Raw genomic sequence first — 18,779 nt, forward strand, 5'->3', positions numbered from 1 at the left:
GCCTGGTCAGTCCTCAGCATGGTCTCCGTTTGTCACTTCATTTTGCATTTAAAGATATTCTGGAATTTCCTGTTGCCTCCATAAAGCATTTGAAATGAGCTCCAGGGAAGATGCTTCAGTGCTCTTCCTTAGAGACTTTTAAGAATAAGACTTCATGAGATCATTTATAAAGATTTGTTTTTCACAAACAACCCAATCCAAAAATGGGCAGAAGACCTAAACAAGCAATTCTCCAAGGAAGAAATACAAATGATCAATAGGCACATGAAAAAATGTTCAGTATCACTAATTATCAGAGAAATGCAAATCAAAACTACTATGAGGTATCACCTAACACCAGTCAGAATGGCCATCGTGCAAAACTCCACAAATGACAAATGCTGGAGAGGCTGTGGAGAAAAGGGAACCCTCCTACACTGCTGGTGGGAATGAAGTTTGGTGCAGCCACTGTGGAAAACAGTATGGAGATTCCTCAAAAGACTAGGAGCAGACTTACCATATGACCCAGGAATCCTGCTCCTGGGCATATATCCAGAAGGAAGCCTACTTCAAAAAGACACCTGCACCCCAATGTTCATAGCAGCACTATTTACAATAGCCAAGACATGGAAACAGCCTAAATGTCCATCAACAGATGACTGGATAAAGAAGAAGTGGTATATTGATACAATGGAATACTACTCAGCCATAAAAACCGACAACGTAACACCATTTGCAGCAACATGGATGCTCCTGGAGGATGTCATTCTAAGCGAAGTAAGCCAGAAAGAGAAAAATACCGTATGAGATCACTCACATGTGGAATCTAAAAAAAAAAGAAAAAAAAAAAGAACATAAATACAAATCAGAAACAGACTCATAGACATAGAATACAAACTTGTGGTTACCAAGGGTGGGGGGTTGGAAAGGACAGACTGGGATTTCAAAATCTGTAGATACTGACAGACATACGCAGACTAGATAAACAAGATTATACTGTGTAGCACAGGGAAATATACACAAGATCTAGTGGTAGCCCATAGAGAAAAAGAATGCAACAATGAATATATGTATGTTCGTGTATGACTGAAAAATTGTGCTCTACACTGGAATTTGACACAACATTGTAAAATGACTATAACTCAATAAAAATGTAAAAAAAAATAAAGATTTGTTTTTCTTATTATTGTGGAAAGTTTGGAATATATTAGAGGGGTCATCAGGAAAACAAAAGTCACCCCTAATCCCATCTTTCGGAGGACTCCTAACATACTGATGTCTATATCTCATTAGAATCGAAGGCACTTGCATTTTTTGCTGAATCGATATATATTCTATAACAGGATAGAATGAGATTGAGGAGTCCTAGAATTTTGTAGCATCTCGTTTATGTGAAACGTTCAAAAGAATTGTGAATAGGGACAATTTGTATAAGAAGTTTTGACTTATAAAAAATATGATCCTTTTTATGTGTGTGGTGTTTGTGTGCATTAGAGAGCTGGAGAGAGAGAAAGAGACCTTTATTTCTTCAAGGAAATACAAACTGTGTTAACCATGACTGCCTCTGGGTGGTGGGACTGAGGAGTCTGGAAGGCAAGGAACATAATTTTTATTTTGCATCTTGCTATTTTAAAAAAGTTATCTTGAGCATACATTGCTTTTCTAAGAATAAAACTCTTTGAAACTTAAGACATAGATAAATATAACACTTCGAAAAATATTGTTCTGCCACCCTTTGCAGGTATTAGAGAGAAGTTTAGACATCCTTAAAAGTGCAAGTTAACCATTTTAATGGTGAGAATTTTGCAAACCGTGCCTGGCCAGAGAAAGAGAGGTTGAGACATTGGTCTAGGTTTTAGGTACTGTCAAGGTGACCATTCTAGTTAACAGAGACAAATACATCTTGTTCACAGGGCTAGGATTTTTGTTGGTCATTTATTTTGTTTCCATGTAAGCCACACACAGTCACAAAAAAAGTCCAAATTCTTTTCTATGGGAGAAAAAAGTATTAATCATGGAAGGAGGTAATTGACTATTTTAAGGCTGGAGAATTAATAGGTACCCCCTTCATATATTTCACCCCTTGTGTAATCTCACAGCGAAGAATCAGCAGAGGAGTTACATTTGTTGAACTTACCTTGGCAGCAAAGAGCAGTTTTTCTGGCAGTGATCATGTACTTAGCTGATAAAGGAAAAAATATGTTTGGGAGACCACATGTGAGCATTAGAAGCCATTATTTCCCTTGAAATCTTCTTGGCTACAAAGAAACTGCTAGTTGCCATCCAAACTACAGCCCAAGGGACGCCTTGTCTGTAAGACATTTTAGATCTGCAGATAGGTACAGAGAGAGATGTAGATACAGATAAAGGTATCTGGCAATATTTGATGCTAAGTAAATAGAATATTCAACAGACAATTGATGGATTTTTTTTCCCCCACACCAGATGGCTTTGCATCATGACACAACCATAATTTCTTTCAGGATGCAAACAGTTTTGTATCTGCAAGGGCATAACTCTAGATAAAGTGTTGGGTCTCGGCAGAAATTTAAAGTTAATCCCATGTATCCACACACTCCATTCTAAGAGAATGTATTGTTTTCCCAGCTTTAAGAGGTATCAGGTCTCTCGGTGACACCATCCCAAACCATTTTAGTCAGAAACAGGTGAAGCAGAGAATGTTATAAAACAACCATCCTGGATGGATTTCATGAGCCCTGGACAGCCATGACACAATCCAAAACTATTTTACAAAACATTTACATTTCTCAAGAATTAGTTTCATGAGTTCAGAAGGTTTCTACTGGGAAACTTACTGAGGTTCGGTCATGAACTTTGAATAATGTCAAGAGCTTGACCTCTGAATGTGGCGACCAGGTTGACATTCTCCCAGTGCTCTCATTTGCTTAGTCACCGAGCAACTGAAAATGAACAAATAAAGGGAAAATGCAATGACAGCTTAGCTCAAGGCGATCGCCCACGTGAACTAAAACAAGATCAAGCGCAAAATGATTGCATCCTTTGGTGAGCCTGGACTCGAGCAGGCTGCAGTCCCTTCTTCCCTTTTGAAGTCTATGTCACGTGTTTAGCTAAACCTGGTCTCTTCTCTGGTCTCAAGAATGGATGTCCCCAAGTGCAGTGAAACACTTTCTCTCTTTGGATCACAAGTCTCCTCTGAAATAGGGAATCTCTGTGACCAAGAAAAGACTCAGCTCACAGCTTAGGTGTCCTCCAAGGGAGAGTGTCCTTATACAGCTGCTTCTGCTGAGCCGTGGGTGAGGTGGATGCTGGGGAGAGGAAGGGGACACCAGAAGTAAAATGCCACGAGAAAGGACAGGACTGAGGACCGAGCAGGAAGCAGAATTCTAAGAGGACCTTCAAGATTTCTGCCGCGGACACATAAACCCTGTATAACCTCCTCCCCTGAATGTGGGCAAAAACTTTTGGAAAGAACAATAATTTGAGAGAATTTTACATTTAAAATACCCTGAATGTTACAGGTGGGTGGGTGAGTGCAGAATAGCTCAGGGGTAGAGCGCATGCTTAGCATGCACGAAGTCCTTGGTTCAATCCCCAGTACCCCCACGTAAGAAAAATCTTGTATTTTATTTTAGGATAAAAGCAGACATTTAGGCCATAAATAATAAGTGTGGGGAGTATATCTGATGATAAGAAAGTCCACTGTTCTGCCCTAGTCGTGATAATTATCCCATCATTGAGGTGATGCCGTCCGCAAAGAGCACACTGGTGACGTGTCTGAGAAAGTTCCTGGATGTGCCACCTCCCCCAACAGGGTCTCAACCGCCGAGAAACAGATCAGAAGCTTCCCAAGACGTTTGAAAACAGGCTGAAATCCAGCTAGGCTTCAGTTCCCGGGAGGATCTTTGGGGGAAGGGGGTGTGGAGGAGAAAACGTCTCGTGGAGACCCTCCCCATCCCAGGAGCATCACAAAGGTGGTTCTACAGTAGATGGCAGCGTGGAGTCTGTGAGGCTACGAAAGGCCAGACAGAAGTCCTGAGGTCTCCTGGAGCTCCAGGAGGGTGCTGGAGAGCTTCTAGCATTTCTCAGGCACAGAGCCACAGGAGATGATTGCATTCGGAAGACTCACTGACCCCTTGTCACCAGGGGATCTCCAAATCCTCTTCCGCATGTAACAGCCATGACTCCGTGACGGGGACCCTCAGCAAGGTTGAGGAGTGGACCCAGAAGCTGAAGTTAAGTGACTGGGGCAAGGATGAGCCCCTCCTCTGCAATTACATGGTGTGTTTCACCCTCCTCCTGCTCTTAGCTGTTCATTCCCTGCCCTGAGCACAAGCTGGAAATTTGAGACTGTATGGATTTCTTCCTCAGTGTGCCCTGTGCTTTAATTTCCTTCTGCGCTGTCATCCAGTCTATGACAACTCTCCTTAGCTGGCATCTTGGGGCTTTTGCCTCTTTCTTTCCACACCTAGATTCTTCTAGGAAATCTCCCAATTCCCCATCGCTTTGGCAGTGCAGAGAGCCACAGAGAGATGACCTGCAGGCACGCGGTGCCTTCCTGTTTGGATACCAATAACTACACTGCAGTATTTTGTCAGTGGTGGTGGGGTGGGATTCGCACTCGGTGGCAGGGTGTTCAGACTGCAGATCAACTCAAAATTGTTAAAACAGTGGCCCAAATCCCAAAAGAGACAATTGGCCTTTTGTGAAGCAATTTGCAAGTATTGAGTTCCATCCTTAAAACTGCCGATGGCCTGTTATTATGTGATTAGTAGAGTCAACAATGGCTGTATTTTCACCTCATTCACATTCTTTTACAACATCCCAAATCAGGCTTTGCCTGTGGTTCTGAAATATAACAGTTTCTCAAGATCTACCAGTTAGTCACCGGCCCAATGTGGCAGGACCCAAGTGCTCCGTGACAGAACATCACTGCAAATAGCACAGATGACACCCACCGGCACCCTAGATATGGTTTATACAATGTATATTGATATTATGAGTGATAAATACGAGCTATATTTTACAGTAAAGGCCGATGATAAAAATCTGCAAAGTTAGACGTTTCCCTGGCTATTATGTTCCTTTCAAATGCAGAATGGAGTGCCTTGCTGTTCTGGACTACGCTCAGGCAGTTACGGTTTAGAAGCTTCAGTTTGAATGAGTGAGGGAGTGAATGAATGAACTTAAATGTAAACCAGTGAGCTTTGCTCTGGCTGTCAGTAGACTTCAATATGACTTTGGCCAGCTCCCATCCCTGACCGCCTCGTGTCGAACCCTGATAGCAAATACACCAAGAAAGCTAAGATAGAAGTTCCCAGATGACTCTTCAGTAGGTCAGATGCATGCTAGGTCCATCTCTGCCTTATTCTGCATTTTATACCCATGACCCCTTTCAGCCTGGTAGAATTACTACATTGTATCATCAGAGTGCTAGCAAAACAAAGTAGGTGTGTGGTTAGAATCTTAGCAGAAGCAAGTAGGTATCATCAAACTTAATTCCAAAGCAGAAATTGAGTGGCAATTTCTGACAGGAAGCAGCAGCCTGGCACCTGTTACTGGTCCCTTCCCAGCCAGCTCTTGCAAAGCTGCTCGTTTCCCAGTGCACCGTGAGTGAGAGCTCAAGTCCCATTCGTTCCCTTCAAACTTGAGGTTGCTTCTTCCTGGTTCTCGCTTCGATAGTTGTTGCTACGTGTCTACAGAGAAAGTCAGGCTCACGCGATGGTTTTGATTCTTGTTTTATATGTATGTATTAATGCACTTGTTCTAGGAAGTCCTTTTGAGTGCCTTTCTGTATGACAGACACATGCTCAGTGCTGAGAAAAACAATCAACAGAGACGCAGAGTCCTCTGTAGAGGCGCACAGGGTCGAGTAAACTGCCAATCTCGAGGGTTCTTAAAGGAAACTAGCCTTTAAAAATGAAATTCCTATTTCAGACCCAAAGGATGAATGACAACATCATCATTCCAAAAGAAGATCTAAAAGTTTTAAGTAGAATCTGGAAATAAAAAGGACTCCATTCTCCAGTGCCTCTGTTTGATGCTGACAGTGGAAATATCACTTGCAAATTTGGTTTTACCTCTCAAAATTAATTAAATTACACATATAGCAAAAAACTCAGGAGCAGTGAGATCCTCAGATAATGTGTAAGAACTGAGTGTGTTTTATTTTTTTCCTTCTGAATGTACCATGTCGCATTAGGACATAAAATGAGTAGTGTCTTTCAAGGTGGCTGATAAAAAAAAAATAACAGCCCTTTTACCTATCTTTTCATCTTTCCACCAACAGGAAGCATTTCTCAATCTATGACTCGGGAACAAATTTCACAAGAACTTTTGGTACAGAATACTTTTGAATGATTTATGTTTGTCTGCAAGATCTTTTAGGAAATTGTTATTGTGTTTCTTCCCTGTGCTGTTATTGTTTTAATCTCTCCTTGTCTCTCTTCATCGCGTTCTCTATTTTCCCCTTTGTCCCCAGTCAGAAATAATTATTGATCCTTTCTATAGCTCTTCAACAGAATCCCCAGATCTTGTCATGAAGGGTGACATGTGGAAAATGTGCTTGGGTCTAATCTTCAAGAGGCATGTGACATTTCCTCCAACATTGGACTGGCTAGACCTTAGTCACATGACCACACCAGAAGCAAGCGAGGCTGGGAAGCATCCCCTCTGGCCTGCAGGACACTTCCATTTCCCACGGAAAGAAGATAGGCTGATTTCAGCAGGCAAATGTAGTCCCCTCCACTGCTGCCTTTGTAGGGTATCCTATGATATGTAAGGTATCTTCCTCTGAGGAGCAGCTAAAAAGATGGAAACAAGCAGAAAACATCTTGTAAATGATACATAATAAAATAGATTTCACATGACAAATCTATTTCATTAACCTACTGAAAATTATAACCCTATATGGAATTAGGATGAGATATAGACCCCAAAACAAAGTTTATTAACATAATCCTTTTTCATGTGTTCCCTTACACCTGGGTTATGAAAAACCCTGACTGTCTCTTCCAAACCAATAGCCATGTGATTTAAAATTTTGAGGGAAAAAAATGTGAACTTCTAAAGTCAACTTTTTTCTACTCTTCAATGCAGATTTTTACCTTCCGCAGGGAACATTACATCACTGAATTCAATAATGCTGGGAAAGGAACCCACTTCTTTTTTTTTGCTGTAGCTTCCTCTTTCAGGCCACCTTCGTCAAGTATACAAAGTGTTCTGCGCACAGGGACAGGATGCTGCCACGTTCATGGCGCTGTACATCAATTTTGTTTTCCAGATAAGCACTATATGAACTTAACGGAAAAGGAGCAGTTTTTTCAATGACAATGCATGACAGAAGCCGAAAGGTTTTAAAGCAAACCTACAGATGTGCCATCTAATAGTCCATCAACCCGCCCTTGTCACACTGATAAACCTTTTATCTCTCTTCCCCAGATTTTAATCAGCAGCTTGGTTTGCATGTTTCTTGTGTCACTGCAGCAACCAATCTAATGGGGATTCTTTATGCCCTAAGAAATCAACTCCTTTGGGCCTCAGTGAAACATTTCACTGTCTTGTTTTATCTCCCTTTCTATTCACATTAACATAATAGCTTTTAATTGGATTGCCTTTGTGATTAGAGTCAGCAAAGGTGGCGTTCTCTCGGAGGAGACTGACTGCAAGGCAAACCGCTGAGACCCCATCTGGGAACATGTTTTTCAGCTCTTGCCACAGGGAAAGGTGGCCCCAGGAAGCAGAGCCTTGGGAGTCACCCAGCAACTCATTTCTGCTCACCAGGGAAGTCCACCACGTGTATCATGAGGGCTTACACAGCCGTGTACCTGAAATGTTCTGTTAGCACTCCAATGCACGTCCTCAAAAATAGAATATTTGCAAAAGGACATGAAAAAATGGGTGAATTCTTATATAATTTTAGAGGTGGAGATTACTCAGATGTATAATACAACTATAGATCAGAAAAGAGCACAGAGAAAATAACAACAAACTGAAGAAATATACATGTCATTTATATTGCCACCCAAGGGTTATTATTCTTAATATATAAATTCTTACAAATCAGTACAAAAGACACAAATGGTACATGTGGCTAAATGATAGAAAAGGAAATTTGCTCCGATGTACAAATTCCAATAAGCACATAATAAAAAGGTATGACTGCTTCAAGACTGACTGCAAGATGTTTAAATGAAGATATCTGTTACCTTTCAAATAAACAAATAAATAACAAGGAGTTCAGTGTTTCCAGAAAACAAAGTTTGAAGACTTTTGAATGCTCAACATACTTTTAAAAATTGTTTCTAGCAATTAGACAAGGAAATAAAATTAAGAGAATGAAGATTGAAAAGGAAGAAGTAAAAATTATTCACAAATCTGTATATATACATTTATATACATGTATATAATTCTAAGGAATCTACCAACAACTATTAAAGCTAATAAATGAGTTAGAGTTGCAGAATTCAAGGTCAATATGCAAAAATCGCCTGTATTTCTGTTCCCTGGCGAAGAACAATCTGCAAATGACATTACAAAGACAATTCAGTTTATAATAGTGTTACAAAGAATAAAATGCTTAGAAATAAATTTAACACAACAAGGGCAAGATTTGTATTTTGAGGGCTGCAGAGCAGTGCTGAAAGAAATGAAAGGGGACCTCAGTAAGCAGAAAGCATCCTGTGTTCATGGATTTGAAGACATAATATGGTTGAGATGACAGACCTGCTCTGAACTGACCTATCCATTCAATGGAATCCATGTCAAAATTCTAGCTACCTTTTGTGTAGAAATTTACAAGCTGATCCTAAAATCAATATGGAAATTCAAAGACTCCAGGAGGTAAAATAATAATAATAATAATTTTAAACGAACATACTGAGGAACTCACACTTCCTTATTTCAAATATACAAGAGAGCTACAATTATCAAGATGGTTGGTCGTGGCATGAAGATAGACATATAGATCAATGGAGTAGAATTGAAAGTCCAGAAATAAGCTCTTACATTGATGCTTCATTAGTTTTTGACCAGGGAGTGTATTATGGATACATAATACAGTATGACATCCCATTTTAAAAGTATTATTTCTATGTTCTCCCTGAATGCCAGTGCAAAAATTTCTCCTTCTTTCTATGCAAAATAACAACAACAGAAGTCCATCATGGAAATCAAGTCACACAGGTAGACCCCTTCAGCCCACCTACCCCCAACATTTCCTCAGACTCAGAGAGTAACCCGTGTAGACGATCATCAGAAAAGCAAAAACTAGCAATATCTTAATCAGTCCCTATCCCCTTGAAAGATAAGCCAACATGTAACAAAATTTGGAAGTCAAATAGTTTCCAACAGTAATTATAACAATTAAATTCAAATGCATTTTCTGGACCTACTGTGTGTCACGTGCTATGCGATCCACTAGGGCCATGACGAGGACTCAGGCTCCATCTCCCAAAAGCTCACGGTTTAGTCAGGGCCAGAGAATTCACTCACTGAGCATGTGCCAGTTTCAGCCTAGAGCAGGAACCAGGCATGGTGCTTGTTCTAAGGCTATGAATACATTTAGGACGCAGCCATTGCCTTTTAAAAATAGTTGGTCCTCTGTAAGAGTGAATGGATAGATAGATAGATAGATAGATAGATAGATAGATAGATAGATAGATAGATAGATAGATAAGACAGACAGACAGAAAGAAAGAAAATAGCTAGACATACAGACAGAGGTGTAGGTTGTAGGTAGGTGGGTAGATAGAAAGAGATATGTTCAAATAAATATAATAAAATTGCATGGAGCGTGTAAACATCTTTGGAGGGTTTGGTGCAGTTATGAAGGTGGTATGGCCAATCCCATGCAGCAAAGAAAATGTTCAAGGAGTTTGAACTGAATCCCAGAGTCAAAGATAAATCTCCAGCCCAGAAAGGACAAATTCCTTTTGCTCCAGCCTGTGGTCCAGAGAAAACAAACACCATTGGCTTGATGTCACTACAAGTGCAAGTGACATTATTTCTACCCCATAAAAAATAATAGCAGCCATTAGAAATATTTTTTTTTCTCAACTTTATTTGCAGTTGTAAACTAAACAGATACTTACAATAAATGGCCACTTAAAATGTTAATTTTATGAATGTTTACGATAATCAAAGTAAAAAGGATTAACAAGCCTTAAGAGGAGGCTGGTAGAAAAGGGACGGTAAATTAACTCAGTGTCTTACAAACTATGAACAAGTCCTAAGGATTTACTAAATAATAATACTTTGGTTTATTACATTTTACAAAAGAAGTAAAAATGTTGGGAAGTGTATTACTGGAAAAGCCAGAGTCAGACTATTAGGCAGTGCCCCTAACTAAGCCAAAGCCAAAGGGAGGCTATCCTGTGTCTCCTGGGCTGACAGCCCTCTTTCTGCTTTCTCACCTAAGGCTGTGCAGGCTTCCCCTTTGACAGCTGTGGGAGACAATACCACTGATACTTCAAAAGAATGCCATTTCCAGTTTACTTTGCACAGCATCTAGCCTCTCTATGCATTATTCCCAAACTGACACACTCCCCAATAGCCATAGAAGCGGCTGTGTAAAGATTGTTGTAAAGATCTCACCACAAGCCAACAACAACACACGGCTACAGCTTCGGCTGCCCTGTGAGCAACTGCTTCACGTTCAAAATGACGGCAGATTCTGTCATGACAGGATTTTCTTAATGTTCTAAAAAAGACATCTCATTTTCTTAAAACGAAATGCTACAATTGAAGGACCAAGATTATATTTTCTGAGACCCACAACCCAAGGACCTATTTATATTAAGGAAAGGCCACTGTCAAGGAGACAGAAATAATTGCCGGCATCTTTCTGAATGTCCAGCATGCGCTCGGCACTTCCGTGCATCTCAAGTACATTCTATCTAGTCTTTAAAACAGCTCTTCCAGGGAAGCATTACTATCTTTTTTTTAACAGAAAAGGGAGCAGGTTTGGAGCTTGGAGCATCAAGTGACTTATCCAGCGTGCCACAGAGAAGTGACAGAGACGGGATTCAGACCTAGACCCACCAAACTCCAAAGCAGGTTTTCAGGGCATCCCCACTGATTCTGCATCACTGCGAAGACTTGTATTCCGGTCTCAGTCATTTGCTTCTCTTGGACTGAGTATTATCACCTGAAAAATAGGTGAAGGGCGAGGCTTCTACACTGAACCTCTTCTAAGGAGCGTCGAGGGACCTGGAGAATTCTAATCACCGTATAATTGCTAAGTGGTTGCAAACATGGTAGTGCGGTAATTGTCACGGCTTCTTTTAACATTCAGACGCTTCGAATTTTAAACTTTTCATCAACTGAAAGATAGAGGCTGTGTCCAAGCACGCAAGCCTGAATACGACCATCTAATATTAAGTTCTATCCAATTGTATCTGCATGTTCATGAAATGACGCTCACTACAGAGTGTGCGGCACGGTGCCTATTAAGCCTCACTGTTTTAAGTGGGCTCTTGATAAGCAGGTGGACAAATATCAAAAGGTCTCCGATCAATTCAAAATACATGTCTTCCCAAATTTCCGCCCCGCTGGCCTTAGCTCTACCTTCGAGGGCAATTCCCTCCTCCACCTGGCGGGCAGAGCAAAAATTTCAAGACTGGTTTAACTGTCACGTCCCTTTGATGTTTTATTTTTCTATAAAGATTTCTCCTTCAGGAAAAGAGCCTTTCGTCAACCATAACCAGCCTATCTATGGAAAAAAAAGAGGCAAGCTTAAAGTTTTCCCTGCCACCCTGCATTTCTTTCTCTCAGGTAAACGTTGTTCCCTACACAGTGTCCGTTCTGTTTCTAACAAACCTGTGATTGCCTTTTCAATCCTACTTTTTGTAGAAGGATAAAGAAGAAACAGTAGGATGGGGAAAGGATGGGCATTGCTAGACAAATGGAATCACTGCCAGAGCTGCATCTCAAAGCTCCACGTGGGCTTCTCCCCGGGAGGATGTTCAGCAGCGCCTAAGTCTCTCAATCTCTAGGTCTTAGAGGTTTTAATTACTTGAAACAAACAGGGAAAAGCAAGCCTGTGGGAACCACTTTCTAGGGCAGTCTTTCTGTTCTCGCTGTAAAGCAAAATATAAAAATGGAAAAGCCAAGGTTTGACCTCTGCATCTTTATTACCATGTGGACCTTCAATTTAAGAACTTACCTTTAGATACTTTTCTCATTTTCTGCCTGTTGTTTCTATCATTTTTGGTGCCAAAGCTCTCTATAGCCTTTTCTGAGCATCATTTTGCATGTGTGTGATAAAAACACAATGTTGAAGACTTCCAAACTACCATCTGTTCTGTTTTGTCAAACAAACAAACAAACAAACAAACTTCAACCTCTCAGACATCACTGGGGTCAGGGGGGCTGTAGCTCTGTCCCCATAAGGCTGGGTAGCTTTCTGGATCACATTTTGGGCTCCCGTGGTTGGGGTGAGATGTCTGAGAGGGAGCCACGCTTAAGTGAGCTTTTAAAGTGGACCTGGTTCTCAAATGGTAGTCCTCTCTAACAGCAGATGCAAAGAGTGGGAAACAGGATTTTCATGCCTAATAAATCTTTCCCAAATGTTTCATCAAAAGGGATCTCGGTAAACCGGTTTGAGCCATAAATATCACCAGATTACAAAGTGAGTAAATACAGTATTACCAATGGTTGAAAAAAAAAGATGCCAAGAGAAACACCAACATGTTTCCTCCAGTGAAAGACGGGTCTCCAGTCTGCATCCAGTGTTGTTCCCAGGTGGGTTCCTGGATCTCAGGTGAACATTCAGAGATGCTTTGAGAACTTAATTGAAAGCATTATCCTATATTCCCATTTTTCTGACTAGAGATTATTACCGAGGCACTTAAAACGGTCAGAGAGTAGTGTTTGTGGTAAGAGCGCATTTCTCGAGGTGAGAATGTCAACTCCAGGAGCCATCACATCCTCTTATTCCTGTTCATTTGCTCCTGACAGGACAGTAAGTGCTGATTCCACAGCTCACATTTCCAGCTCATTAAGTGGACTGGTAATCTCCAAAATGATGTCTCTGGAATTCCAGACAGGCTCAAGATGAAAACAGAGCCCAAATTTATTGAGCACTTAATACGTACAGAGCTCTTTGTTAAACATTTTACAGAAGTATTCTCATTTCACCCTTAGAATACCCAGGAGAGGGAGGTATCATTAATCCCAGTGACAGATGAAAACCTGAGAGTTCAGTCACTTGAACAGAGTCACAGAGCCATGAAGAATTAGAGCCAGATCACCTGTGTTCTCAATCACTACAGTTTTCTGTCTTCAGTGAGTCTACAATCTGGTCAAAGAAATAAGACATTGCCATGTAAAATGCCACCCCCCCCACACACACACAGGTACAAAAACCAAAAACACAGGCACAGAAAAAAATAGCATAATTAAGTAATATATTGGAAAGGAAGTTACCTTTAGAGTTACCGTTATTAAGAATTTTGAGAAGTTTAAGAGGAGAAAAAAAAATTCTATTGAGGTCTAGTTGATTCCCCAAAGAAGCCATACCAATGGCCAATAGGCACATGAAGAAAGAAGAAAATTTTTAAAAGTCACTGAAGTACATTTGAAAAAAGAGAGATGAAATTGAGGTGGTGTTTGAGTGGCCAATAGCATGAGGTCAGAAGGATTTCCAGTGTCGAACGGAGGATCTTGAGTCTGAGTCTCTGTTCTCACATGTAAATTCCTCCACTCCATCAGCGGCTTCCGTAAGAATAAGGCACAATTCCATGGGTGCGGACACAAGCGGGAAGTGTAGTTCCCTACACAGAGACTTTTTAAGTTCATGAGCTCTGACCCTGTAACTCCATTTCTAGAAGTCTTTCCCAAGGAAATAAGAAATGATTTAGAAATGTACCTTAATTAATGCAAAACATTTTTACTGAGCCCTCACTGCGTGCGGGCCAGGGTGCGAGGCCCTGTGACACAGTGACAAACCCGACCAGGAAGTTCCTCTCGGAGCTTCCAAGAGCCCTCATTGAATCATGACTTACAACCACCAAAAACTGTTTTCAAACTAAATGTCCAGCGATCAGGGGATGTTTAAATAAACTGTATTATGTCCATAGGACTAAATACTGAGCAGCCATGAAAAACCATGTTCTCAAGCAAGCAAAAAAAAAAAAAAAAAAAAAAAAATCCCCTGAGACCGTGTGGCTTTCCAGGTCAAGATTTGAGCTTCTCTAATTGCAATGGGAATAAAAATCTGAGAAAGAGTCAAAGAAAGTAAGTTTTTAAGTGGTCCTGTTGACATTATGATCCCAATTTTCAAAATATGTATGATAGTATTCCAATTTTAAACACGTATTTATGGCTCTCCCTAAGTGAGTGTGGTTATTTTCAGATGGCAGCATAATGTTCAATTTTTATTTTCTTATTTACATGTCTTTATGTTTTTCTAAAACGTGCATGTTTTCCTTTTAACACCAGAAAATAATTTGGAAATCCAATAAGAGGAGAATAATCGGCTGCCTTTCTTTCAAGTGGTATGAGAATTAAATACTTGTGGTATTTCATTACACTGGGGAGCTCTTGCAAGCATCTTCAGATTTTTAGCCCCCGCTGGTGGCAGTGAAGCCCACACTACCCGACGTAGTAGAATTATTTTAGACGGTAAGATTCAGTTAGCTCCATTTCTCGTTCAGTGGGTCCCACATCCAGGAACAGGAAGTACAGGTTCCACCGCTGAGATAACCCTCAATGAATCAGGCCGTCCAGCCTTTATGGTTCCATGTCCATCATGTCTGGGCAGTTCCAGCGTGAGAGACAAACAGCCCTTGAGCAAATTTACAAGGTGGATTGTGGGAACCGCGCAAAGTTCAGGAAACCACAAGTCACACAAGAAACAGGACTGAGAAAATAGTGCAGGGTTTCTAAACCCTCTTCCTCAAAACAGAGTGACTAATAGCTAAAATATTTCTATAAACACACAGTAGGCGTTTAATAATCATTACTTTCTAGTCCCCTTCCTTATTTATTTTCATCATACCTTAAAACAGCAACATGTATCCATAAACGTTTAGAGCTGAGTCAAATTGTCAGAAAAAAATGGGAGGTATGTTTGTAATGCCACTGTGATAATGTTGGGAGAGTTTAGGCTTGAAAAGTTGGAATTATTTCATTTTTTGTAACTTAATAGTCAACACAGTAGAAATACATTATGTGGGACTGTATGGAAAAAGATGATAATTGATAAGAATTAGTGTTTACAGTTGACAAGTGATTTTTTTCCAGTGAAAGAAGAAAACCTAAGTTGAGGATGCATTTACAGGGAGGAAGGGGGTGATGCATGTTTAAATTAGTCTACATCTTTAAAATTAGGGTTAGAAGTCTTGCTTCAAAAGGAATTTCATTATGTCTTTCTCTCTCTCTCTTTATTTTTTTCACAGTCTTTTAGGTATTTTATAAAAATATAAATATAGGTACAGTTGCCTTTCTCTCTTTTTCATATTCAAACACTGGAGCCAGGATTGAAATCCTGGATTTTTCGAGTGTCTGCATTTTAAAAGATTTTGTTTATGTTAAGGCTTAGGTCACTTTAATAGGTATGTTTTAAGGAAAACATTACCTTTGGGTGACCTCTGGGATTTGAAGGTGAAAATTCAGTCACTGGGGGGAAGAAAATAAGGCGTCTTATGTTGCCAAGGATGAAACCTCTAGCCTTAAAGACCATTGTGTGTCATCCTGTGACTGTCTTCCTAGGGCAATAAAAAAAACAGCTGAACCACAGCTGGCACAAAGTCAGTCCTGATGGATCAGGATTCTTGACTAGAAAAACACAGACTGGTTAAAAATAAACATGCTAATGGAAAATAAATAAACTGGGGAAATTTTATAGAAGCAGCAAAACATTTTCAGTGATCTCTCAGGAAGCAGCGGCCACACCATTCTCCGCAATTCTTAAGTTGTTATTACAAGCCAAGCGTTTTACCTCCAGAGAGAAGAATAAAATTGTCCTGGTTATCATGTGTCAGAATTACACAGGACATCATCGGTTAATGATCATTTATTCCTGGCTACTTGAAAAATAATACCCAGTAATTATAGCAAATGTAAGTCAAATAGTAATAGCATACTTTACATAGTGTAGTAATTATAAGTTATGTCCATGCATCTGGGACAATGGTCTTTTATGCTCGGTATTAAATCTGAACTGCAATTTATTCATAATCCCATCACTGGGATTGAAGAAAGGAGGCCTGTGGAAAGGAAACCTGGCCTCCTTTCACATTTCCAATAAGTCATTTGAAGAAAACTGCTCTTTGCATGCCTTGCTAAACCCAATTACCACCAAGACATCATAAACAAATATTCATTGCATTTACAGCCAGTCCTTTATTGCACAATGCAAGATGTATTGTTAAAATTTAAACCATTTAAAGGGAAGAAGCGTCCAGATTTCTGCATTCATTTAAAATTTAATTGAAAAAAACCTCAAGCATGTGTTGCAATATTTTCTTAGTTAGAGACTGCTGCTAAATGAACAATCATATAACACTCTCAAAGTCTAGCAAAGACAGACAAAAGTGTAAGCAGACATCCCTGGCTTTGATATTTGTTAACACTGGAATCTACCAGTTTGCTTAAGTGGAAAGACACTAAATAAAAGTTTTGTAAAATTTTAGGATGAAATGCAAACACTAAAAAGAGCTTTGGTTTTCCCTCCACTTGGTAAAATCAGTCACTGTAAATCTCCTTGAGGCTCAGTGTAGGCTTAGAAGGAAGGATTGAACACCACGATGTTCTCCTACCTGTCGAGTTAACAGGCCTATTAATTATGCATATGCATAATTCTAGTCTCTAAGAGAAAAAATAAAATTAATAACTCAAGGAAAAAAATAGTCTTCATTGAAAGAAAACAAAAGATCCTTCAAGGCTTTCCAGGATTTGGCCCCTGCCAGGCTTTCTGTCCTGCAAGGAAGTCATTCTTTTGTAACAGACACCTCTTTGTTTCTCACCTGGTACACAGAAACCTAGCACTTAGATTTTAGCTTTAATATCCCTTCCTCCAGGAAGCCTTCCATGCTCCCTCCCCAGCTGTTTAATGTTACTTGCCATCAATGTAGTCTATGCATAGCCTTTGCTTTCCCGTGATTGTCTTCTGTAGTGGTTTACTGCAGCTGCTTTTTTATTTCCCTACTCACCTCTTCTCATAGTGGGCAGGCAGGAGACCATGCGTCAGCTCAATATCCAATGTCCTGTACCTACCACAGTGGCTGGCACAGAGTGTGAGCCCAGTAGAGACTGTTTGGTTCGTGGGTGACTGTAGGCTGGCTTCTCCTGTTGCTGTCCAGAGAATAGCTTAGGGGAGGGGGCGGGAAGGCAACTCTGCAGGAAGGGGTCAAAGAACATCAGGGGCGGGGCTGGGAAAAAGTCAGCCTTGGTACTATGAAGTTTGATCATTCAGTCTTTAAGCAGGTTTCTTTCTTTTACTGTCTTGCCTTTCTCTACCCTTCCCTCACTTAATTTTATAGATCAGAGCCTCTCAGAGCCTTTTAACATGTGCTAATGTTTATTGTTAAATTCTCTGAAGGGCATTTTCCAAGCTTATTTGCTCCTGGAACCTTATGTTCTGAAAGCGCCCACCAAAATGTGAGATATATGGTACTCAGGGAACACAATTTGAAAAGATCTGTCCTGGACAAAACTTTCTGTAGTGCTATCTAATTTTGCATCACTGTATCTATAAAATGGGAATAAAAATGATCTGCAATCATCAGATAGGAGCAATAAGAATGTTATTATGAATCAAAGCATCTGCTGATCTCATTGCTCTGTTACATAATAAAGATCTGTGGGCTATCACACAAAGGGAGGTATTCCTTGAATGAAGAAAGGAAAATGCTTCACCCAGAAACACCTACACATATTCATGAATTTCATTTCAATCCTACAAATTTCCAAACCTCCATTTGTTTATCATAAAATCGTCTTTTTCTAAAAATTAAATTTTTTTTTTTTTAGTGGAGGTGCTGGGGATGGAACCCAGGACATCATGCATGCTAAGCTCATGCTCTACCACTGAGCTGTACCCACCCCTCTTCAAATGGTCTTTATTAAGCCTGCGGTTCATATAGACATCTCTGTGTAATATTTAAGGAAACAATCTTTGAATGAATAGATAAATGAATAAGGGATGATGATCTTCAACAATGTATCTCTTTCTCTTTAAGACCAAAGGTCACAACAGGAAGCAAATGAAGGATTCTTGTGAGCTCTCAGAGAGACTTCCCTGAGCTCCACCCCACCCTAGTCCTGCCCGCCCCGCACCTGCTGCGCTCTACACAGTACAGATAAGGATGCGATTTTGCTAATTTGTTTCTTTGTTTTCCACCAGATTTGTCCTTCCAGAATAACATGGATACTGGGACAACTAAACCATTGTGCGCGGCCGAATTACTGAATTCTGGGCAGAGGAGAGAAAGGAAGGGTCAGATGAGCACATGCCATTATATCGAGGAATAAAAAGAAAGACTGGCCTGAAATTAGCTACGAGCCTGTAATGTTATGAAGTAATGCTGGGAATCAAACTAAAGCCTCATGGCTTATGCTGGACTTTGTGTTTCACAATATTTTCTGTTATCCACTGTCTATGAGGAGACTGGGAAAGACATTTAGGGGTTTAGAATTATTGCTATTTACTCAATGGTGAGAAGGCAATTGTTTTGAAATTGAAGCAAATTGTGTTCAAGCTAAAATTCAGGAAAATAGAGGAAAGATTCTGGGGAAGGCGAGAGACAGGGCCACAGGACTTCCCATGAGCCTTATCCATGTGAATTACCCAAATTAATGAAATTAAGTGACATTGAATT

The 18,779-nt window shown here is 40.2% G+C and overlaps 1 long non-coding RNA gene across 1 annotated transcript; it reads right to left on the minus strand.

Annotated features, from left to right (window-relative positions):
• Positions 1-1,572: 1,572 nt before the first annotated feature.
• LOC141576033 (uncharacterized) lies at positions 1,573-17,263 on the minus strand. Its single transcript, XR_012504249.1, has 2 exons — positions 17,112-17,263; positions 1,573-6,761 (listed from the first exon to the last, which is right to left on the minus strand). It is a non-coding gene; the product is annotated as an uncharacterized LOC141576033 (long non-coding RNA).
• Positions 17,264-18,779: the final 1,516 nt, after the last annotated feature.

This window comes from Camelus bactrianus, chromosome 35 (assembly GCF_048773025.1).
Source record: "Camelus bactrianus isolate YW-2024 breed Bactrian camel chromosome 35, ASM4877302v1, whole genome shotgun sequence".
Classification (NCBI taxonomy): domain Eukaryota; kingdom Metazoa; phylum Chordata; class Mammalia; order Artiodactyla; family Camelidae; genus Camelus; species Camelus bactrianus.